Consider the following 24,006-nt stretch of genomic DNA (forward strand, 5'->3'; position numbering starts at 1 on the left):
CACCATCGATTGTCAGGTCACCCGGATTCAGCAAATACCAGAGTCCAAAATGATGCAGGTTTATACTGTTAATTTTCAGTTTATCGTTACAGTTGGTGTTATTCCATGTCGGAAGGGACGCAGCTACAGCCAGTGGGGTAACTAGAGACAGGCAGGCAGCTATGTGCAACAAAGGTAGGCGTGTTGTTTTCATATGCAGATCTGAAATATTGTCTTATATGCAAGAGGAGGAGTGATGGGGGTTCAGGCAAAAGCCAGGCTATGGATTGCATTGCTAAATGCTCCATCAGAGTGCAATGGTCGCCTGTCCTTTTTTTAAGTGATGATGTGGGTTTAGCCTGTGCTGTATGTATGTATGGGTGGCTGACTGCCACCCACCCAGAAAGTGTATGGGAGGCTGGTTGGCTGCCAGCCTTCCTTCCATTCCTATGAGTAATGTGAGTGCTCATGAAGGGGACATGGTTGGGTCCACCCCTTTCCCGGTTATCCCCTCTAGGCCTTTTGGCTTAGATCAAGTGTAAAAAAAGAAAGGATCTTGCGACAGATCGCATCCTGAGGCACGTTTTTTTTTGTGTGAATACTTGCACTTGGGTGACTTGTGAGCACATACTGATACATACGTTCCCTATCTGGGGACCATAAATTAAATGGATTTTTGAGAAAGGGAGCTGATTTGGAAGCTTGCTTCTGTCGCCCTATGCATTGACCCGATGTGGCAGTATCTTCGGGTAGTGAACAGTGCACCACCCCATTCCAGTGTTAAACAAGAAAGATTCTCATTTAATCCTCCGTGGGTGAGAATTTGAGTTTGAGAATTGGAGACCAAAATGATGAGTTGCACTGACTGGTTTATGAACGTCTATTCATTTAGCGTTTTAATGACCATGTTTGCACACTGATTGGTGTAAAAAAATAAAATAAAACTAAATAATAATAATCTAGCACACCTGTGCAGGTTTGACATGACATGACAGGTAGCTGTCTTGTGGGTGGTGCTGAATCCTGTTAAATGACATGAGGGTCTCATGCCTATACACAAGGGTGTGTCATTGCTGTTGCTTGACCATGCATTGGTTTCTGTGGTCAGTGAATGATAAAAACAAAATTTACCATCCATTGATGGATGGGAAATCCGCCATGAGGCATTTGTTTTTAGAAACTGCTGCTCACAACCAATGTTGCAATGGAGTGTCTCCATCTGCTGGTGGTATTGGAAAGGCATTAGTGCTATGACAGGGTCTGAAGAAGAAGAAGAAGAAGAAGAAGAAGACGGAAAAAAATATATATAAAAAGAAAAAGAGAGAGAGAGAGAGAGACTGACTTAGTGAGCGAGTGAGTGAGAGAGTGAGAGTGAGTGAGAGTGAATGAGTGAGTGAGTGATTGAGTGAGTGAGTGAGTGAGTGAGAACAAATGAGTTAAAGCAAGTGAGTGAGAGAGATCGAATGAATGAAAGTCTGAATGACAGAAAGAAAAAAGGATGAAGAAAGAAGCATGAAGAAAAAAAAATGTATATGGAGTTGCTGACATGAGTGCAATCTACAAAGCCGTTGAGGCTGATCCTCATGGGAGGATTATTGCACCAGGACCCTTAGCACTTTTAAAATGCCATTCAATGCCACGGGCTAGATGTAAACTGCAGATGACCATGTTGTGGTAGTTACCATGGATACCCAAGTGATGTGTGAGCTAACACATAGGCCCAACAGATTCCAAGAAGGCCAGAATCACCAGCGGCACCACCATCGATTGTCAGGTCACCCGGATTCAGCAAATACCAGAGTCCAAAATGATGCAGGTTTATACTGTTAATTTTCAGTTTATCGTTACAGTTGGTGTTATTCCATGTCGGAAGGGACGCAGCTACAGCCAGTGGGGTAACTAGAGACAGGCAGGCAGCTATGTGCAACAAAGGTAGGCGTGTTGTTTTCATATGCAGATCTGAAATATTGTCTTATATGCAAGAGGAGGAGTGATGGGGGTTCAGGCAAAAGCCAGGCTATGGATTGCATTGCTAAATGCTCCATCAGAGTGCAATGGTCGCCTGTCCTTTTTTTTAAGTGATGATGTGGGTTTAGCCTGTGCTGTATGTATGTATGGGTGGCTGACTGCCACCCACCCAGAAAGTGTATGGGAGGCTGGTTGGCTGCCAGCCTTCCTTCCATTCCTATGAGTAATGTGAGTGCTCATGAAGGGGACATGGTTGGGTCCACCCCTTTCCCGGTTATCCCCTCTAGGCCTTTTGGCTTAGATCAAGTGTAAAAAAAGAAAGGATCTTGCGACAGATCGCATCCTGAGGCACGTTTTTTTTTGTGTGAATACTTGCACTTGGGTGACTTGTGAGCACATACTGATACATACGTTCCCTATCTGGGGACCATAAATGAAATGGATTTTTGAGAAAGGGAGCTGATTTGGAAGCTTGCTTCTGTCGCCCTATGCATTGACCCGATGTGGCAGTATCTTCGGGTAGTGAACAGTGCACCACCCCATTCCAGTGTTAAACAAGAAAGATTCTCATTTAATCCTCCGTGGGTGAGAATTTGAGTTTGAGAATTGGAGACCAAAATGATGAGTTGCACTGACTGGTTTATGAACGTCTATTCATTTAGCGTTTTAATGACCATGTTTGCACACTGATTGGTGTAAAAAAATAAAATAAAACTAAATAATAATAATCTAGCACACCTGTGCAGGTTTGACATGACATGACAGGTAGCTGTCTTGTGGGTGGTGCTGAATCCTGTTAAATGACATGAGGGTCTCATGCCTATACACAAGGGTGTGTCATTGCTGTTGCTTGACCATGCATTGGTTTCTGTGGTCAGTGAATGATAAAAACTAAATTTACCATCCATTGATGGATGGGAAATCCGCCATGAGGCATTTGTTTTTAGAAACTGCTGCTCACAACCAATGTTGCAATGGAGTGTCTCCATCTGCTGGTGGTATTGGAAAGGCATTAGTGCTATGACAGGGTCTGAAGAAGAAGAAGAAGAAGAAGAAGAAGAAGACGGAAAAAAATATATATAAAAAGAAAAAGAGAGAGAGAGAGAGAGACTGACTTAGTGAGCGAGTGAGTGAGAGAGTGAGAGTGAGTGAGAGTGAATGAGTGAGTGAGTGATTGAGTGAGTGAGTGAGTGAGTGAGAACAAATGAGTTAAAGCAAGTGAGTGAGAGAGATCGAATGAATGAAAGTCTGAATGACAGAAAGAAAAAAGGATGAAGAAAGAAGCATGAAGAAAAAAAAATGTATATGGAGTTGCTGACATGAGTGCAATCTACAAAGCCGTTGAGGCTGATCCTCATGGGAGGATTATTGCACCAGGACCCTTAGCACTTTTAAAATGCCATTCAATGCCACGGGCTAGATGTAAACTGCAGATGACCATGTTGTGGTAGTTACCATGGATACCCAAGTGATGTGTGAGCTAACACATAGGCCCAACAGATTCCAAGAAGGCCAGAATCACCAGCGGCACCACCATCGATTGTCAGGTCACCCGGATTCAGCAAATACCAGAGTCCAAAATGATGCAGGTTTATACTGTTAATTTTCAGTTTATCGTTACAGTTGGTGTTATTCCATGTCGGAAGGGACGCAGCTACAGCCAGTGGGGTAACTAGAGACAGGCAGGCAGCTATGTGCAACAAAGGTAGGCGTGTTGTTTTCATATGCAGATCTGAAATATTGTCTTATATGCAAGAGGAGGAGTGATGGGGGTTCAGGCAAAAGCCAGGCTATGGATTGCATTGCTAAATGCTCCATCAGAGTGCAATGGTCGCCTGTCCTTTTTTTAAGTGATGATGTGGGTTTAGCCTGTGCTGTATGTATGTATGGGTGGCTGACTGCCACCCACCCAGAAAGTGTATGGGAGGCTGGTTGGCTGCCAGCCTTCCTTCCATTCCTATGAGTAATGTGAGTGCTCATGAAGGGGACATGGTTGGGTCCACCCCTTTCCCGGTTATCCCCTCTAGGCCTTTTGGCTTAGATCAAGTGTAAAAAAAGAAAGGATCTTGCGACAGATCGCATCCTGAGGCACGTTTTTTTTTTTTTGTGTGAATACTTGCACTTGGGTGACTTGTGAGCACATACTGATACATACGTTCCCTATCTGGGGACCATAAATTAAATGGATTTTTGAGAAAGGGAGCTGATTTGGAAGCTTGCTTCTGTCGCCCTATGCATTGACCCGATGTGGCAGTATCTTCGGGTAGTGAACAGTGCACCACCCCATTCCAGTGTTAAACAAGAAAGATTCTCATTTAATCCTCCGTGGGTGAGAATTTGAGTTTGAGAATTGGAGACCAAAATGATGAGTTGCACTGACTGGTTTATGAACGTCTATTCATTTAGCGTTTTAATGACCATGTTTGCACACTGATTGGTGTAAAAAAATAAAATAAAACTAAATAATAATAATCTAGCACACCTGTGCAGGTTTGACATGACATGACAGGTAGCTGTCTTGTGGGTGGTGCTGAATCCTGTTAAATGACATGAGGGTCTCATGCCTATACACAAGGGTGTGTCATTGCTGTTGCTTGACCATGCATTGGTTTCTGTGGTCAGTGAATGATAAAAACTAAATTTACCATCCATTGATGGATGGGAAATCCGCCATGAGGCATTTGTTTTTAGAAACTGCTGCTCACAACCAATGTTGCAATGGAGTGTCTCCATCTGCTGGTGGTATTGGAAAGGCATTAGTGCTATGACAGGGTCTGAAGAAGAAGAAGAAGAAGAAGAAGAAGACGGAAAAAAATATATATAAAAAGAAAAAGAGAGAGAGAGAGAGAGACTGACTTAGTGAGCGAGTGAGTGAGAGAGTGAGAGTGAGTGAGAGTGAATGAGTGAGTGAGTGATTGAGTGAGTGAGTGAGTGAGTGAGAACAAATGAGTTAAAGCAAGTGAGTGAGAGAGATCGAATGAATGAAAGTCTGAATGACAGAAAGAAAAAAGGATGAAGAAAGAAGCATGAAGAAAAAAAAATGTATATGGAGTTGCTGACATGAGTGCAATCTACAAAGCCGTTGAGGCTGATCCTCATGGGAGGATTATTGCACCAGGACCCTTAGCACTTTTAAAATGCCATTCAATGCCACGGGCTAGATGTAAACTGCAGATGACCATGTTGTGGTAGTTACCATGGATACCCAAGTGATGTGTGAGCTAACACATAGGCCCAACAGATTCCAAGAAGGCCAGAATCACCAGCGGCACCACCATCGATTGTCAGGTCACCCGGATTCAGCAAATACCAGAGTCCAAAATGATGCAGGTTTATACTGTTAATTTTCAGTTTATCGTTACAGTTGGTGTTATTCCATGTCGGAAGGGACGCAGCTACAGCCAGTGGGGTAACTAGAGACAGGCAGGCAGCTATGTGCAACAAAGGTAGGCGTGTTGTTTTCATATGCAGATCTGAAATATTGTCTTATATGCAAGAGGAGGAGTGATGGGGGTTCAGGCAAAAGCCAGGCTATGGATTGCATTGCTAAATGCTCCATCAGAGTGCAATGGTCGCCTGTCCTTTTTTTAAGTGATGATGTGGGTTTAGCCTGTGCTGTATGTATGTATGGGTGGCTGACTGCCACCCACCCAGAAAGTGTATGGGAGGCTGGTTGGCTGCCAGCCTTCCTTCCATTCCTATGAGTAATGTGAGTGCTCATGAAGGGGACATGGTTGGGTCCACCCCTTTCCCGGTTATCCCCTCTAGGCCTTTTGGCTTAGATCAAGTGTAAAAAAAGAAAGGATCTTGCGACAGATCGCATCCTGAGGCACGTTTTTTTTTTTTGTGTGAATACTTGCACTTGGGTGACTTGTGAGCACATACTGATACATACGTTCCCTATCTGGGGACCATAAATTAAATGGATTTTTGAGAAAGGGAGCTGATTTGGAAGCTTGCTTCTGTCGCCCTATGCATTGACCCGATGTGGCAGTATCTTCGGGTAGTGAACAGTGCACCACCCCATTCCAGTGTTAAACAAGAAAGATTCTCATTTAATCCTCCGTGGGTGAGAATTTGAGTTTGAGAATTGGAGACCAAAATGATGAGTTGCACTGACTGGTTTATGAACGTCTATTCATTTAGCGTTTTAATGACCATGTTTGCACACTGATTGGTGTAAAAAAATAAAATAAAACTAAATAATAATAATCTAGCACACCTGTGCAGGTTTGACATGACATGACAGGTAGCTGTCTTGTGGGTGGTGCTGAATCCTGTTAAATGACATGAGGGTCTCATGCCTATACACAAGGGTGTGTCATTGCTGTTGCTTGACCATGCATTGGTTTCTGTGGTCAGTGAATGATAAAAACAAAATTTACCATCCATTGATGGATGGGAAATCCGCCATGAGGCATTTGTTTTTAGAAACTGCTGCTCACAACCAATGTTGCAATGGAGTGTCTCCATCTGCTGGTGGTATTGGAAAGGCATTAGTGCTATGACAGGGTCTGAAGAAGAAGAAGAAGAAGAAGACGGAAAAAAATATATATAAAAAGAAAAAGAGAGAGAGAGAGAGAGACTGACTTAGTGAGCGAGTGAGTGAGAGAGTGAGAGTGAGTGAGAGTGAATGAGTGAGTGATTGAGTGAGTGAGTGAGTGAGTGAGAACAAATGAGTTAAAGCAAGTGAGTGAGAGAGATCGAATGAATGAAAGTCTGAATGACAGAAAGAAAAAAGGATGAAGAAAGAAGCATGAAGAAAAAAAAATGTATATGGAGTTGCTGACATGAGTGCAATCTACAAAGCCGTTGAGGCTGATCCTCATGGGAGGATTATTGCACCAGGACCCTTAGCACTTTTAAAATGCCATTCAATGCCACGGGCTAGATGTAAACTGCAGATGACCATGTTGTGGTAGTTACCATGGATACCCAAGTGATGTGTGAGCTAACACATAGGCCCAACAGATTCCAAGAAGGCCAGAATCACCAGCGGCACCACCATCGATTGTCAGGTCACCCGGATTCAGCAAATACCAGAGTCCAAAATGATGCAGGTTTATACTGTTAATTTTCAGTTTATCGTTACAGTTGGTGTTATTCCATGTCGGAAGGGACGCAGCTACAGCCAGTGGGGTAACTAGAGACAGGCAGGCAGCTATGTGCAACAAAGGTAGGCGTGTTGTTTTCATATGCAGATCTGAAATATTGTCTTATATGCAAGAGGAGGAGTGATGGGGGTTCAGGCAAAAGCCAGGCTATGGATTGCATTGCTAAATGCTCCATCAGAGTGCAATGGTCGCCTGTCCTTTTTTTAAGTGATGATGTGGGTTTAGCCTGTGCTGTATGTATGTATGGGTGGCTGACTGCCACCCACCCAGAAAGTGTATGGGAGGCTGGTTGGCTGCCAGCCTTCCTTCCATTCCTATGAGTAATATGAGTGCTCATGAAGGGGACATGGTTGGGTCCACCCCTTTCCCGGTTATCCCCTCTAGGCCTTTTGGCTTAGATCAAGTGTAAAAAAAGAAAGGATCTTGCGACAGATCGCATCCTGAGGCACGTTTTTTTTTGTGTGAATACTTGCACTTGGGTGACTTGTGAGCACATACTGATACATACGTTCCCTATCTGGGGACCATAAATTAAATGGATTTTTGAGAAAGGGAGCTGATTTGGAAGCTTGCTTCTGTCGCCCTATGCATTGACCCGATGTGGCAGTATCTTCGGGTAGTGAACAGTGCACCACCCCATTCCAGTGTTAAACAAGAAAGATTCTCATTTAATCCTCCGTGGGTGAGAATTTGAGTTTGAGAATTGGAGACCAAAATGATGAGTTGCACTGACTGGTTTATGAACGTCTATTCATTTAGCGTTTTAATGACCATGTTTGCACACTGATTGGTGTAAAAAAATAAAATAAAACTAAATAATAATAATCTAGCACACCTGTGCAGGTTTGACATGACATGACAGGTAGCTGTCTTGTGGGTGGTGCTGAATCCTGTTAAATGACATGAGGGTCTCATGCCTATACACAAGGGTGTGTCATTGCTGTTGCTTGACCATGCATTGGTTTCTGTGGTCAGTGAATGATAAAAACAAAATTTACCATCCATTGATGGATGGGAAATCCGCCATGAGGCATTTGTTTTTAGAAACTGCTGCTCACAACCAATGTTGCAATGGAGTGTCTCCATCTGCTGGTGGTATTGGAAAGGCATTAGTGCTATGACAGGGTCTGAAGAAGAAGAAGAAGAAGAAGACGGAAAAAAATATATATAAAAAGAAAAAGAGAGAGAGAGACTGACTTAGTGAGCGAGTGAGTGAGAGAGTGAGAGTGAGTGAGAGTGAATGAGTGAGTGAGTGATTGAGTGAGTGAGTGAGTGAGTGAGAACAAATGAGTTAAAGCAAGTGAGTGAGAGAGATCGAATGAATGAAAGTCTGAATGACAGAAAGAAAAAAGGATGAAGAAAGAAGCATGAAGAAAAAAAAATGTATATGGAGTTGCTGACATGAGTGCAATCTACAAAGCCGTTGAGGCTGATCCTCATGGGAGGATTATTGCACCAGGACCCTTAGCACTTTTAAAATGCCATTCAATGCCACGGGCTAGATGTAAACTGCAGATGACCATGTTGTGGTAGTTACCATGGATACCCAAGTGATGTGTGAGCTAACACATAGGCCCAACAGATTCCAAGAAGGCCAGAATCACCAGCGGCACCACCATCGATTGTCAGGTCACCCGGATTCAGCAAATACCAGAGTCCAAAATGATGCAGGTTTATACTGTTAATTTTCAGTTTATCGTTACAGTTGGTGTTATTCCATGTCGGAAGGGACGCAGCTACAGCCAGTGGGGTAACTAGAGACAGGCAGGCAGCTATGTGCAACAAAGGTAGGCGTGTTGTTTTCATATGCAGATCTGAAATATTGTCTTATATGCAAGAGGAGGGGTGATGGGGGTTCAGGCAAAAGCCAGGCTATGGATTGCATTGCTAAATGCTCCATCAGAGTGCAATGGTCGCCTGTCCTTTTTTTAAGTGATGATGTGGGTTTAGCCTGTGCTGTATGTATGTATGGGTGGCTGACTGCCACCCACCCAGAAAGTGTATGGGAGGCTGGTTGGCTGCCAGCCTTCCTTCCATTCCTATGAGTAATGTGAGTGCTCATGAAGGGGACATGGTTGGGTCCACCCCTTTCCCGGTTATCCCTTCTAGGCCTTTTGGCTTAGATCAAGTGTAAAAAAAGAAAGGATCTTGCGACAGATCGCATCCTGAGGCACGTTTTTTTTTTGTGTGAATACTTGCACTTGGGTGACTTGTGAGCACATACTGATACATACGTTCCCTATCTGGGGACCATAAATTAAATGGATTTTTGAGAAAGGGAGCTGATTTGGAAGCTTGCTTCTGTCGCCCTATGCATTGACCCGATGTGGCAGTATCTTCGGGTAGTGAACAGTGCACCACCCCATTCCAGTGTTAAACAAGAAAGATTCTCATTTAATCCTCCGTGGGTGAGAATTTGAGTTTGAGAATTGGAGACCAAAATGATGAGTTGCACTGACTGGTTTATGAACGTCTATTCATTTAGCGTTTTAATGACCATGTTTGCACACTGATTGGTGTAAAAAAATAAAATAAAACTAAATAATAATAATCTAGCACACCTGTGCAGGTTTGACATGACATGACAGGTAGCTGTCTTGTGGGTGGTGCTGAATCCTGTTAAATGACATGAGGGTCTCATGCCTATACACAAGGGTGTGTCATTGCTGTTGCTTGACCATGCATTGGTTTCTGTGGTCAGTGAATGATAAAAACTAAATTTACCATCCATTGATGGATGGAAATCCGCCATGAGGCATTTGTTTTTAGAAACTGCTGCTCACAACCAATGTTGCAATGGAGTGTCTCCATCTGCTGGTGGTATTGGAAAGGCATTAGTGCTATGACAGGGTCTGAAGAAGAAGAAGAAGAAGAAGACGGAAAAAAATATATATAAAAAGAAAAAGAGAGAGAGAGAGAGAGACTGACTTAGTGAGCGAGTGAGTGAGAGAGTGAGAGTGAGTGAGAGTGAATGAGTGAGTGAGTGATTGAGTGAGTGAGTGAGTGAGTGAGAACAAATGAGTTAAAGCAAGTGAGTGAGAGAGATCGAATGAATGAAAGTCTGAATGACAGAAAGAAAAAAGGATGAAGAAAGAAGCATGAAGAAAAAAAAATGTATATGGAGTTGCTGACATGAGTGCAATCTACAAAGCCGTTGAGGCTGATCCTCATGGGAGGATTATTGCACCAGGACCCTTAGCACTTTTAAAATGCCATTCAATGCCACGGGCTAGATGTAAACTGCAGATGACCATGTTGTGGTAGTTACCATGGATACCCAAGTGATGTGTGAGCTAACACATAGGCCCAACAGATTCCAAGAAGGCCAGAATCACCAGCGGCACCACCATCGATTGTCAGGTCACCCGGATTCAGCAAATACCAGAGTCCAAAATGATGCAGGTTTATACTGTTAATTTTCAGTTTATCGTTACAGTTGGTGTTATTCCATGTCGGAAGGGACGCAGCTACAGCCAGTGGGGTAACTAGAGACAGGCAGGCAGCTATGTGCAACAAAGGTAGGCGTGTTGTTTTCATATGCAGATCTGAAATATTGTCTTATATGCAAGAGGAGGAGTGATGGGGGTTCAGGCAAAAGCCAGGCTATGGATTGCATTGCTAAATGCTCCATCAGAGTGCAATGGTCGCCTGTCCTTTTTTTAAGTGATGATGTGGGTTTAGCCTGTGCTGTATGTATGTATGGGTGGCTGACTGCCACCCACCCATAAAGTGTATGGGAGGCTGGTTGGCTGCCAGCCTTCCTTCCATTCCTATGAGTAATGTGAGTGCTCATGAAGGGGACATGGTTGGGTCCACCCCTTTCCCGGTTATCCCCTCTAGGCCTTTTGGCTTAGATCAAGTGTAAAAAAAGAAAGGATCTTGCGACAGATCGCATCCTGAGGCACGTTTTTTTTTGTGTGAATACTTGCACTTGGGTGACTTGTGAGCACATACTGATACATACGTTCCCTATCTGGGGACCATAAATTAAATGGATTTTTGAGAAAGGGAGCTGATTTGGAAGCTTGCTTCTGTCGCCCTATGCATTGACCCGATGTGGCAGTATCTTCGGGTAGTGAACAGGTGCACCACCCCATTCCAGTGTTAAACAAGAAAGATTCTCATTTAATCCTCCGTGGGTGAGAATTTGAGTTTGAGAATTGGAGACCAAAATGATGAGTTGCACTGACTGGTTTATGAACGTCTATTCATTTAGCGTTTTAATGACCATGTTTGCACACTGATTGGTGTAAAAAAATAAAATAAAACTAAATAATAATAATCTAGCACACCTGTGCAGGTTTGACATGACATGACAGGTAGCTGTCTTGTGGGTGGTGCTGAATCCTGTTAAATGACATGAGGGTCTCATGCCTATACACAAGGGTGTGTCATTGCTGTTGCTTGACCATGCATTGGTTTCTGTGGTCAGTGAATGATAAAAACAAAATTTACCATCCATTGATGGATGGGAAATCCGCCATGAGGCATTTGTTTTTAGAAACTGCTGCTCACAACCAATGTTGCAATGGAGTGTCTCCATCTGCTGGTGGTATTGGAAAGGCATTAGTGCTATGACAGGGTCTGAAGAAGAAGAAGAAGAAGACGGAAAAAAATATATATAAAAAGAAAAAGAGAGAGAGAGAGAGAGACTGACTTAGTGAGCGAGTGAGTGAGAGAGTGAGAGTGAGTGAGAGTGAATGAGTGAGTGAGTGATTGAGTGAGTGAGTGAGTGAGTGAGAACAAATGAGTTAAAGCAAGTGAGTGAGAGAGATCGAATGAATGAAAGTCTGAATGACAGAAAGAAAAAAGGATGAAGAAAGAAGCATGAAGAAAAAAAATGTATATGGAGTTGCTGACATGAGTGCAATCTACAAAGCCGTTGAGGCTGATCCTCATGGGAGGATTATTGCACCAGGACCCTTAGCACTTTTAAAATGCCATTCAATGCCACGGGCTAGATGTAAACTGCAGATGACCATGTTGTGGTAGTTACCATGGATACCCAAGTGATGTGTGAGCTAACACATAGGCCCAACAGATTCCAAGAAGGCCAGAATCACCAGCGGCACCACCATCGATTGTCAGGTCACCGCGATTCAGCAAATACCAGAGTCCAAAATGATGCAGGTTTATACTGTTAATTTTCAGTTTATCGTTACAGTTGGTGTTATTCCATGTCGGAAGGGACGCAGCTACAGCCAGTGGGGTAACTAGAGACAGGCAGGCAGCTATGTGCAACAAAGGTAGGCGTGTTGTTTTCATATGCAGATCTGAAATATTGTCTTATATGCAAGAGGAGGAGTGATGGGGGTTCAGGCAAAAGCCAGGCTATGGATTGCATTGCTAAATGCTCCATCAGAGTGCAATGGTCGCCTGTCCTTTTTTTAAGTGATGATGTGGGTTTAGCCTGTGCTGTATGTATGTATGGGTGGCTGACTGCCACCCACCCAGAAAGTGTATGGGAGGCTGGTTGGCTGCCAGCCTTCCTTCCATTCCTATGAGTAATGTGAGTGCTCATGAAGGGGACATGGTTGGGTCCACCCCTTTCCCGGTTATCCCCTCTAGGCCTTTTGGCTTAGATCAAGTGTAAAAAAAGAAAGGATCTTGCGACAGATCGCATCCTGAGGCACGTTTTTTTTTTGTGTGAATACTTGCACTTGGGTGACTTGTGAGCACATACTGATACATACGTTCCCTATCTGGGGACCATAAATTAAATGGATTTTTGAGAAAGGGAGCTGATTTGGAAGCTTGCTTCTGTCGCCCTATGCATTGACCCGATGTGGCAGTATCTTCGGGTAGTGAACAGTGCACCACCCCATTCCAGTGTTAAACAAGAAAGATTCTCATTTAATCCTCCGTGGGTGAGAATTTGAGTTTGAGAATTGGAGACCAAAATGATGAGTTGCACTGACTGGTTTATGAACGTCTATTCATTTAGCGTTTTAATGACCATGTTTGCACACTGATTGGTGTAAAAAAATAAAATAAAACTAAATAATAATAATCTAGCACACCTGTGCAGGTTTGACATGACATGACAGGTAGCTGTCTTGTGGGTGGTGCTGAATCCTGTTAAATGACATGAGGGTCTCATGCCTATACACAAGGGTGTGTCATTGCTGTTGCTTGACCATGCATTGGTTTCTGTGGTCAGTGAATGATAAAAACTAAATTTACCATCCATTGATGGATGGGAAATCCGCCATGAGGCATTTGTTTTTAGAAACTGCTGCTCACAACCAATGTTGCAATGGAGTGTCTCCATCTGCTGGTGGTATTGGAAAGGCATTAGTGCTATGACAGGGTCTGAAGAAGAAGAAGAAGAAGAAGACGGAAAAAAATATATATAAAAAGAAAAAGAGAGAGAGAGAGAGAGACTGACTTAGTGAGCGAGTGAGTGAGAGAGTGAGAGTGAGTGAGAGTGAATGAGTGAGTGAGTGATTGAGTGAGTGAGTGAGTGAGTGAGAACAAATGAGTTAAAGCAAGTGAGTGAGAGAGATCGAATGAATGAAAGTCTGAATGACAGAAAGAAAAAAGGATGAAGAAAGAAGCATGAAGAAAAAAAAATGTATATGGAGTTGCTGACATGAGTGCAATCTACAAAGCCGTTGAGGCTGATCCTCATGGGAGGATTATTGCACCAGGACCCTTAGCACTTTTAAAATGCCATTCAATGCCACGGGCTAGATGTAAACTGCAGATGACCATGTTGTGGTAGTTACCATGGATACCCAAGTGATGTGTGAGCTAACACATAGGCCCAACAGATTCCAAGAAGGCCAGAATCACCAGCGGCACCACCATCGATTGTCAGGTCACCCGGATTCAGCAAATACCAGAGTCCAAAATGATGCAGGTTTATACTGTTAATTTTCAGTTTATCGTTACAGTTGGTGTTATTCCATGTCGGAAGGGACGCAGCTACAGCCAGTGGGGTAACTAGAGACAGGCAGGCAGCTATGTGCAACAAAGGTAGGCGTGTTGTTTTCATATGCAGATCTGAAATATTGTCTTATATGCAAGAGGAGGAGTGATGGGGGTTCAGGCAAAAGCCAGGCTATGGATTGCATTGCTAAATGCTCCATCAGAGTGCAATGGTCGCCTGTCCTTTTTTTAAGTGATGATGTGGGTTTAGCCTGTGCTGTATGTATGTATGGGTGGCTGACTGCCACCCACCCAGAAAGTGTATGGGAGGCTGGTTGGCTGCCAGCCTTCCTTCCATTCCTATGAGTAATGTGAGTGCTCATGAAGGGGACATGGTTGGGTCCACCCCTTTCCCGGTTATCCCCTCTAGGCCTTTTGGCTTAGATCAAGTGTAAAAAAAGAAAGGATCTTGCGACAGATCGCATCCTGAGGCACGTTTTTTTTTGTGTGAATACTTGCACTTGGGTGACTTGTGAGCACATACTGATACATACGTTCCCTATCTGGGGACCATAAATTAAATGGATTTTTGAGAAAGGGAGCTGATTTGGAAGCTTGCTTCTGTCGCCCTATGCATTGACCCGATGTGGCAGTATCTTCGGGTAGTGAACAGTGCACCACCCCATTCCAGTGTTAAACAAGAAAGATTCTCATTTAATCCTCCGTGGGTGAGAATTTGAGTTTGAGAATTGGAGACCAAAATGATGAGTTGCACTGACTGGTTTATGAACGTCTATTCATTTAGCGTTTTAATGACCATGTTTGCACACTGATTGGTGTAAAAAAATAAAATAAAACTAAATAATAATAATCTAGCACACCTGTGCAGGTTTGACATGACATGACAGGTAGCTGTCTTGTGGGTGGTGCTGAATCCTGTTAAATGACATGAGGGTCTCATGCCTATACACAAGGGTGTGTCATTGCTGTTGCTTGACCATGCATTGGTTTCTGTGGTCAGTGAATGATAAAAACAAAATTTACCATCCATTGATGGATGGGAAATCCGCCATGAGGCATTTGTTTTTAGAAACTGCTGCTCACAACCAATGTTGCAATGGAGTGTCTCCATCTGCTGGTGGTATTGGAAAGGCATTAGTGCTATGACAGGGTCTGAAGAAGAAGAAGAAGAAGAAGAAGAAGAAGACGGAAAAAAATATATATAAAAAGAAAAAGAGAGAGAGAGAGAGAGACTGACTTAGTGAGCGAGTGAGTGAGAGAGTGAGAGTGAGTGAGAGTGAATGAGTGAGTGAGTGATTGAGTGAGTGAGTGAGTGAGAACAAATGAGTTAAAGCAAGTGAGTGAGAGAGATCGAATGAATGAAAGTCTGAATGACAGAAAGAAAAAAGGATGAAGAAAGAAGCATGAAGAAAAAAAAATGTATATGGAGTTGCTGACATGAGTGCAATCTACAAAGCCGTTGAGGCTGATCCTCATGGGAGGATTATTGCACCAGGACCCTTAGCACTTTTAAAATGCCATTCAATGCCACGGGCTAGATGTAAACTGCAGATGACCATGTTGTGGTAGTTACCATGGATACCCAAGTGATGTGTGAGCTAACACATAGGCCCAACAGATTCCAAGAAGGCCAGAATCACCAGCGGCACCACCATCGATTGTCAGGTCACCCGGATTCAGCAAATACCAGAGTCCAAAATGATGCAGGTTTATACTGTTAATTTTCAGTTTATCGTTACAGTTGGTGTTATTCCATGTCGGAAGGGACGCAGCTACAGCCAGTGGGGTAACTAGAGACAGGCAGGCAGCTATGTGCAACAAAGGTAGGCGTGTTGTTTTCATATGCAGATCTGAAATATTGTCTTATATGCAAGAGGAGGAGTGATGGGGGTTCAGGCAAAAGCCAGGCTATGGATTGCATTGCTAAATGCTCCATCAGAGTGCAATGGTCGCCTGTCCTTTTTTTAAGTGATGATGTGGGTTTAGCCTGTGCTGTATGTATGTATGGGTGGCTGACTGCCACCCACCCAGAAAGTGTATGGGAGGCTGGTTGGCTGCCAGCCTTCCTTCCATTCCTATGAGTAATGTGAGTGCTCATGAAGGGGACATGGTTGGGTCCACCCCTTTCCCGGTTATCCCCTCTAGGCCTTTTGGCTTAGATCAAGTGTAAAAAAAGAAAGGATCTTGCGACAGATCGCATCCTGAGGCACGTTTTTTTTTGTGTGAATACTTGCACTTGGGTGACTTGTGAGCACATACTGATACATACGTTCCCTATCTGGGGACCATAAATTAAATGGATTTTTGAGAAAGGGAGCTGATTTGGAAGCTTGCTTCTGTCGCCCTATGCATTGACCCGATGTGGCAGTATCTTCGGGTAGTGAACAGTGCACCACCCCATTCCAGTGTTAAACAAGAAAGATTCTCATTTAATCCTCCGTGGGTGAGAATTTGAGTTTGAGAATTGGAGACCAAAATGATGAGTTGCACTGACTGGTTTATGAACGTCTATTCATTTAGCGTTTTAATGACCATGTTTGCACACTGATTGGTGTAAAAAAATTAAATAAAACTAAATAATAATAATCTAGCACACCTGTGCAGGTTTGACATGACATGACAGGTAGCTGTCTTGTGGGTGGTGCTGAATCCTGTTAAATGACATGAGGGTCTCATGCCTATACACAAGGGTGTGTCATTGCTGTTGCTTGACCATGCATTGGTTTCTGTGGTCAGTGAATGATAAAAACAAAATTTACCATCCATTGATGGATGGGAAATCCGCCATGAGGCATTTGTTTTTAGAAACTGCTGCTCACAACCAATGTTGCAATGGAGTGTCTCCATCTGCTGGTGGTATTGGAAAGGCATTAGTGCTATGACAGGGTCTGAAGAAGAAGAAGAAGACGGAAAAAAATATATATAAAAAGAAAAAGAGAGAGAGAGAGACTGACTTAGTGAGCGAGTGAGTGAGAGAGTGAGAGTGAGTGAGAGTGAATGAGTGAGTGAGTGATTGAGTGAGTGAGTGAGTGAGTGAGAACAAATGAGTTAAAGCAAGTGAGTGAGAGAGATCGAATGAATGAAAGTCTGAATGACAGAAAGAAAAAAGGATGAAGAAAGAAGCATGAAGAAAAAAAAATGTATATGGAGTTGCTGACATGAGTGCAATCTACAAAGCCGTTGAGGCTGATCCTCATGGGAGGATTATTGCACCAGGACCCTTAGCACTTTTAAAATGCCATTCAATGCCACGGGCTAGATGTAAACTGCAGATGACCATGTTGTGGTAGTTACCATGGATACCCAAGTGATGTGTGAGCTAACACATAGGCCCAACAGATTCCAAGAAGGCCAGAATCACCAGCGGCACCACCATCGATTGTCAGGTCACCTGGATTCAGCAAATACCAGAGTCCAAAATGATGCAGGTTTATACTGTTAATTTTCAGTTTATCGTTACAGTTGGTGTTATTCCATGTCGGAAGGGACGCAGCTACAGCCAGTGGGGTAACTAGAGACAGGCAGGCAGCTATGTGCAACAAACGTAGGCGTGTTGTTTTCATATGCAGATCTGAAATATTGTCTTATATGCAAGAGGAGGAGTGATGGGGGTTCAGGCAAAAGCCAGGCTATGGATTGCATTGCTAAATGCTCCATCAGAGTGCAATGGTCGCCTGTCCTTTTTTTAAGTGATGATGTGGGTTTAGCCTGTGCTGTATGTATGTATGGGTGGCTGACTGCCACCCACCCAGAAAGTGTATGGGAGGCTGGTTGGCTGCCAGCCTTCCTTCCATTCCTATGAGTAATGTGAGTGCTCATGAAGGGGACATGGTTGGGTCCACCCCTTTCCCGGTTATCCCCTCTAGGCCTTTTGGCTTAGATCAAGTGTAAAAAAAGAAAGGATCTTGCGACAGATCGCATCCTGAGGCACGTTTTTTTTTGTGTGAATACTTGCACTTGGGTGACTTGTGAGCACATACTGATACATACGTTCCCTATCTGGGGACCATAAATTAAATGGATTTTTGAGAAAGGGAGCTGATTTGGAAGCTTGCTTCTGTCGCCCTATGCATTGACCCGATGTGGCAGTATCTTCGGGTAGTGAACAGTGCACCACCCCATTCCAGTGTTAAACAAGAAAGATTCTCATTTAATCCTCCGTGGGTGAGAATTTGAGTTTGAGAATTGGAGACCAAAATGATGAGTTGCACTGACTGGTTTATGAACGTCTATTCATTTAGCGTTTTAATGACCATGTTTGCACACTGATTGGTGTAAAAAAATAAAATAAAACTAAATAATAATAATCTAGCACACCTGTGCAGGTTTGACATGACATGACAGGTAGCTGTCTTGTGGGTGGTGCTGAATCCTGTTAAATGACATGAGGGTCTCATGCCTATACACAAGGGTGTGTCATTGCTGTTGCTTGACCATGCATTGGTTTCTGTGGTCAGTGAATGATAAAAACAAAATTTACCATCCATTGATGGATGGGAAATCCGCCATGAGGCATTTGTTTTTAGAAACTGCTGCTCACAACCAATGTTGCAATGGAGTGTCTCCATCTGCTGGTGGTATTGGAAAGGCATTAGTGCTATGACAGGGTCTGAAGAAGAAGAAGAAGAAGAAGAAGACGGAAAAAAATATATATAAAAAGAAAAAGAGAGAGAGAGAGAGAGACTGACTTAGTGAGCGAGTGAGTGAGAGAGTGAGAGTGAGTGAGAGTGAATGAGTGAGTGAGTGATTGAGTGAGTGAGTGAGTGAGAACAAATGAGTTAAAGCAAGTGAGTGAGAGAGATCGAATGAATGAAAGTCTGAATGACAGAAAGAAAAAAGGATGAAGAAAGAAGCATGAAGAAAAAAAAATGTATATGGAGTTGCTGACATGAGTGCAATCTACAAAGCCGTTGAGGCTGATCCTCATGGGAGGATTATTGCACCAGGACCCTTAGCACTTTTAAAATGCCATTCAATGCCACGGGCTAGATGTAAACTGCAGATGACCATGTTGTGGTAGTTACCATGGATACCCAAGTGATGTGTGAGCTAACACATAGGCCCAACAGATTCCAAGAAGGCCAGAATCACCAGCGGCACCACCATCGATTGTCAGGTCACCCGGATTCAGCAAATACCAGAGTCCAAAATGATGCAGGTTTATACTGTTAATTTTCAGTTTATCGTTACAGTTGGTGTTATTCCATGTCGGAAGGGACGCAGCTACAGCCAGTGGGGTAACTAGAGACAGGCAGGCAGCTATGTGCAACAAAGGTAGGCGTGTTGTTTTCATATGCAGATCTGAAATATTGTCTTATATGCAAGAGGAGGAGTGATGGGGGTTCAGGCAAAAGCCAGGCTATGGACTGCATTGCTAAATGCTCCATCAGAGTGCAATGGTCGCCTGTCCTTTTTTTAAGTGATGATGTGGGTTTAGCCTGTGCTGTATGTATGTATGGGTGGCTGACTGCCACCCACCCAGAAAGTGTATGGGAGGCTGGTTGGCTGCCAGCCTTCCTTCCATTCCTATGAGTAATGTGAGTGCTCATGAAGGGGACATGGTTGGGTCCACCCCTTTCCCGGTTATCCCCTCTAGGCCTTTTGGCTTAGATCAAGTGTAAAAAAAGAAAGGATCTTGCGACAGATCGCATCCTGAGGCACGTTTTTTTTGTGTGAATACTTGCACTTGGGTGACTTGTGAGCACATACTGATACATACGTTCCCTATCTGGGGACCATAAATTAAATGGATTTTTGAGAAAGGGAGCTGATTTGGAAGCTTGCTTCTGTCGCCCTATGCATTGACCCGATGTGGCAGTATCTTCGGGTAGTGAACAGTGCACCACCCCATTCCAGTGTTAAACAAGAAAGATTCTCATTTAATCCTCCGTGGGTGAGAATTTGAGTTTGAGAATTGGAGACCAAAATGATGAGTTGCACTGACTGGTTTATGAACGTCTATTCATTTAGCGTTTTAATGACCATGTTTGCACACTGATTGGTGTAAAAAAATAAAATAAAACTAAATAATAATAATCTAGCACACCTGTGCAGGTTTGACATGACATGACAGGTAGCTGTCTTGTGGGTGGTGCTGAATCCTGTTAAATGACATGAGGGTCTCATGCCTATACACAAGGGTGTGTCATTGCTGTTGCTTGACCATGCATTGGTTTCTGTGGTCAGTGAATGATAAAAACAAAATTTACCATCCATTGATGGATGGGAAATCCGCCATGAGGCATTTGTTTTTAGAAACTGCTGCTCACAACCAATGTTGCAATGGAGTGTCTCCATCTGCTGGTGGTATTGGAAAGGCATTAGTGCTATGACAGGGTCTGAAGAAGAAGAAGAAGAAGAAGACGGAAAAAAATATATATAAAAAGAAAAAGAGAGAGAGAGAGAGAGACTGACTTAGTGAGCGAGTGAGTGAGAGAGTGAGAGTGAGTGAGAGTGAATGAGTGAGTGAGTGATTGAGTGAGTGAGTGAGTGAGTGAGTGAGAACAAATGAGTTAAAGCAAGTGAGTGAGAGAGATCGAATGAATGAAAGTCTGAATGACAGAAAGAAAAAAGGATGAAGAAAGAAGCATGAAGAAAAAAAAATGTATATGGAGTTGCTGACATGAGTGCAATCTACAAAGCCGTTGAGGCTGATCCTCATGGGAGGATTATTGCACCAGGACCCTTAGCACTTTTAAAATGCCATTCAATGCCACGGGCTAGATGTAAACTGCAGATGACCATGTTGTGGTAGTTACCATGGATACCCAAGTGATGTGTGAGCTAACACATAGGCCCAACAGATTCCAAGAAGGCCAGAATCACCAGCGGCACCACCATCGATTGTCAGGTCACCCGGATTCAGCAAATACCAGAGTCCAAAATGATGCAGGTTTATACTGTTAATTTTCAGTTTATCGTTACAGTTGGTGTTATTCCATGTCGGAAGGGACGCAGCTACAGCCAGTGGGGTAACTAGAGACAGGCAGGCAGCTATGTGCAACAAAGGTAGGCGTGTTGTTTTCATATGCAGATCTGAAATATTGTCTTATATGCAAGAGGAGGAGTGATGGGGGTTCAGGCAAAAGCCAGGCTATGGATTGCATTGCTAAATGCTCCATCAGAGTGCAATGGTCGCCTGTCCTTTTTTTAAGTGATGATGTGGGTTTAGCCTGTGCTGTATGTATGTATGGGTGGCTGACTGCCACCCACCCAGAAAGTGTATGGGAGGCTGGTTGGCTGCCAGCCTTCCTTCCATTCCTATGAGTAATGTGAGTGCTCATGAAGGGGACATGGTTGGGTCCACCCCTTTCCCGGTTATCCCCTCTAGTCCTTTTGGCTTAGATCAAGTGTAAAAAAAGAAAGGATCTTGCGACAGATCGCATCCTGAGGCACGTTTTTTTTTGTGTGAATACTTGCACTTGGGTGACTTGTGAGCACATACTGATACATACGTTCCCTATCTGGGGACCATAAATTAAATGGATTTTTGAGAAAGGGAGCTGATTTGGAAGCTTGCTTCTGTCGCCCTATGCATTGACCCGATGTGGCAGTATCTTCGGGTAGTGAACAGTGCACCACCCCATTCCAGTGTTAAACAAGAAAGATTCTCATTTAATCCTCCGTGGGTGAGAATTTGAGTTTGAGAATTGGAGACCAAAATGATGAGTTGCACTGACTGGTTTATGAACGTCTATTCATTTAGCGTTTTAATGACCATGTTTGCACACTGATTGGTGTAAAAAAATAAAATAAAACTAAATAATAATAATCTAGCACACCTGTGCAGGTTTGACATGACATGACAGGTAGCTGTCTTGTGGGTGGTGCTGAATCCTGTTAAATGACATGAGGGTCTCATGCCTATACACAAGGGTGTGTCATTGCTGTTGCTTGACCATGCATTGGTTTCTGTGGTCAGTGAATGATAAAAACAAAATTTACCATCCATTGATGGATGGGAAATCCGCCATGAGGCATTTGTTTTTAGAAACTGCTGCTCACAACCAATGTTGCAATGGAGTGTCTCCATCTGCTGGTGGTATTGGAAAGGCATTAGTGCTATGACAGGGTCTGAAGAAGAAGAAGAAGAAGACGGAAAAAAATATATATAAAAAGAAAAAGAGAGAGAGAGAGAGAGACTGACTTAGTGAGCGAGTGAGTGAGAGAGTGAGTGAGAGTGAATGAGTGAGTGAGTGATTGAGTGAGTGAGTGAGTGAGTGAGTGAGAACAAATGAGTTAAAGCAAGTGAGTGAGAGAGATCGAATGAATGAAAGTCTGAATGACAGAAAGAAAAAAGGATGAAGAAAGAAGCATGAAGAAAAAAAAATGTATATGGAGTTGCTGACATGAGTGCAATCTACAAAGCCGTTGAGGCTGATCCTCATGGGAGGATTATTGCACCCGGACCCTTAGCACTTTTAAAATGCCATTCAATGCCACGGGCTAGATGTAAACTGCAGATGACCATGTTGTGGTAGTTACCATGGATACCCAAGTGATGTGTGAGCTAACACATAGGCCCAACAGATTCCAAGAAGGCCAGAATCACCAGCGGCACCACCATCGATTGTCAGGTCACCCGGATTCAGCAAATACCAGAGTCCAAAATGATGCAGGTTTATACTGTTAATTTTCAGTTTATCGTTACAGTTGGTGTTATTCCATGTCGGAAGGGACGCAGCTACAGCCAGTGGGGTAACTAGAGACAGGCAGGCAGCTATGTGCAACAAAGGTAGGCGTGTTGTTTTCATATGCAGATCTGAAATATTGTCTTATATGCAAGAGGAGGAGTGATGGGGGTTCAGGCAAAAGCCAGGCTATGGATTGCATTGCTAAATGCTCCATCAGAGTGCAATGGTCGCCTGTCCTTTTTTTAAGTGATGATGTGGGTTTAGCCTGTGCTGTATGTATGTATGGGTGGCTGACTGCCACCCACCCAGAAAGTGTATGGGAGGCTGGTTGGCTGCCAGCCTTCCTTCCATTCCTATGAGTAATGTGAGTGCTCATGAAGGGGACATGGTTGGGTCCACCCCTTTCCCGGTTATCCCCTCTAGGCCTTTTGGCTTAGATCAAGTGTAAAAAAAAGAAAGGATCTTGCGACAGATCGCATCCTGAGGCACGTTTTTTTTTGTGTGAATACTTGCACTTGGGTGACTTGTGAGCACATACTGATACATACGTTCCCTATCTGGGGACCATAAATTAAATGGATTTTTGAGAAAGGGAGCTGATTTGGAAGCTTGCTTCTGTCGCCCTATGCATTGACCCGATGTGGCAGTATCTTCGGGTAGTGAACAGTGCACCACCCCATTCCAGTGTTAAACAAGAAAGATTCTCATTTAATCCTCCGTGGGTGAGAATTTGAGTTTGAGAATTGGAGACCAAAATGATGAGTTGCACTGACTGGTTTATGAACGTCTATTCATTTAGCGTTTTAATGACCATGTTTGCACACTGATTGGTGTAAAAAAATAAAATAAAACTAAATAATAATAATCTAGCACACCTGTGCAGGTTTGACATGACATGACAGGTAGCTGTCTTGTGGGTGGTGCTGAATCCTGTTAAATGACATGAGGGTCTCATGCCTATACACAAGGGTGTGTCATTGCTGTTGCTTGACCATGCATTGGTTTCTGTGGTCAGTGAATGATAAAAACAAAATTTACCATCCATTGATGGATGGGAAATCCGCCATGAGGCATTTGTTTTTAGAAACTGCTGCTCACAACCAATGTTGCAATGGAGTGTCTCCATCTGCTGGTGGTATTGGAAAGGCATTAGTGCTATGACAGGGTCTGAAGAAGAAGAAGAAGAAGACGGAAAAAAATATATATAAAAAGAAAAAGAGAGAGAGAGAGAGAGACTGACTTAGTGAGCGAGTGAGTGAGAGAGTGAGAGTGAGTGAGAGTGAATGAGTGAGTGAGTGATTGAGTGAGTGAGTGAGTGAGTGAGAACAAATGAGTTAAAGCAAGTGAGTGAGAGAGATCGAATGAATGAAAGTCTGAATGACAGAAAGAAAAAAGGATGAAGAAAGAAGCATGAAGAAAAA

General features: G+C 43.4%; 14 pseudogenes; all 14 read left to right on the forward strand.

Moving 5' to 3' along the window:
• Positions 1–485: 485 nt before the first annotated feature.
• On the forward strand, positions 486–749 carry LOC130307895 (U2 spliceosomal RNA; annotated as a pseudogene).
• Positions 750–2,223: 1,474 nt separating this feature from the next.
• LOC130307915 (U2 spliceosomal RNA) lies at positions 2,224–2,487 on the forward strand (annotated as a pseudogene).
• Positions 2,488–3,963: 1,476 nt separating this feature from the next.
• LOC130307911 (U2 spliceosomal RNA) lies at positions 3,964–4,231 on the forward strand (annotated as a pseudogene).
• A 1,473-nt stretch (positions 4,232–5,704) lies between these two features.
• On the forward strand, positions 5,705–5,971 carry LOC130307907 (U2 spliceosomal RNA; annotated as a pseudogene).
• Positions 5,972–7,434: 1,463 nt separating this feature from the next.
• Positions 7,435–7,698, forward strand: LOC130307898 (U2 spliceosomal RNA; annotated as a pseudogene).
• Positions 7,699–9,159: 1,461 nt separating this feature from the next.
• Positions 9,160–9,424, forward strand: LOC130307861 (U2 spliceosomal RNA; annotated as a pseudogene).
• A 1,466-nt stretch (positions 9,425–10,890) lies between these two features.
• Positions 10,891–11,155, forward strand: LOC130307862 (U2 spliceosomal RNA; annotated as a pseudogene).
• A 1,463-nt stretch (positions 11,156–12,618) lies between these two features.
• Positions 12,619–12,883, forward strand: LOC130307905 (U2 spliceosomal RNA; annotated as a pseudogene).
• A 1,467-nt stretch (positions 12,884–14,350) lies between these two features.
• On the forward strand, positions 14,351–14,614 carry LOC130307899 (U2 spliceosomal RNA; annotated as a pseudogene).
• A 1,472-nt stretch (positions 14,615–16,086) lies between these two features.
• LOC130307900 (U2 spliceosomal RNA) lies at positions 16,087–16,350 on the forward strand (annotated as a pseudogene).
• A 1,457-nt stretch (positions 16,351–17,807) lies between these two features.
• Positions 17,808–18,071, forward strand: LOC130307901 (U2 spliceosomal RNA; annotated as a pseudogene).
• Positions 18,072–19,537: 1,466 nt separating this feature from the next.
• LOC130307874 (U2 spliceosomal RNA) lies at positions 19,538–19,800 on the forward strand (annotated as a pseudogene).
• A 1,471-nt stretch (positions 19,801–21,271) lies between these two features.
• Positions 21,272–21,535, forward strand: LOC130307863 (U2 spliceosomal RNA; annotated as a pseudogene).
• A 1,462-nt stretch (positions 21,536–22,997) lies between these two features.
• LOC130307912 (U2 spliceosomal RNA) lies at positions 22,998–23,262 on the forward strand (annotated as a pseudogene).
• The last annotated feature ends 744 nt before the right edge of the window (positions 23,263–24,006 follow it).

The sequence above is a fragment of the Hyla sarda genome, unplaced genomic scaffold (genome assembly GCF_029499605.1).
Source record: "Hyla sarda isolate aHylSar1 unplaced genomic scaffold, aHylSar1.hap1 scaffold_1440, whole genome shotgun sequence".
Classification (NCBI taxonomy): Eukaryota; Metazoa; Chordata; class Amphibia; order Anura; family Hylidae; genus Hyla; species Hyla sarda.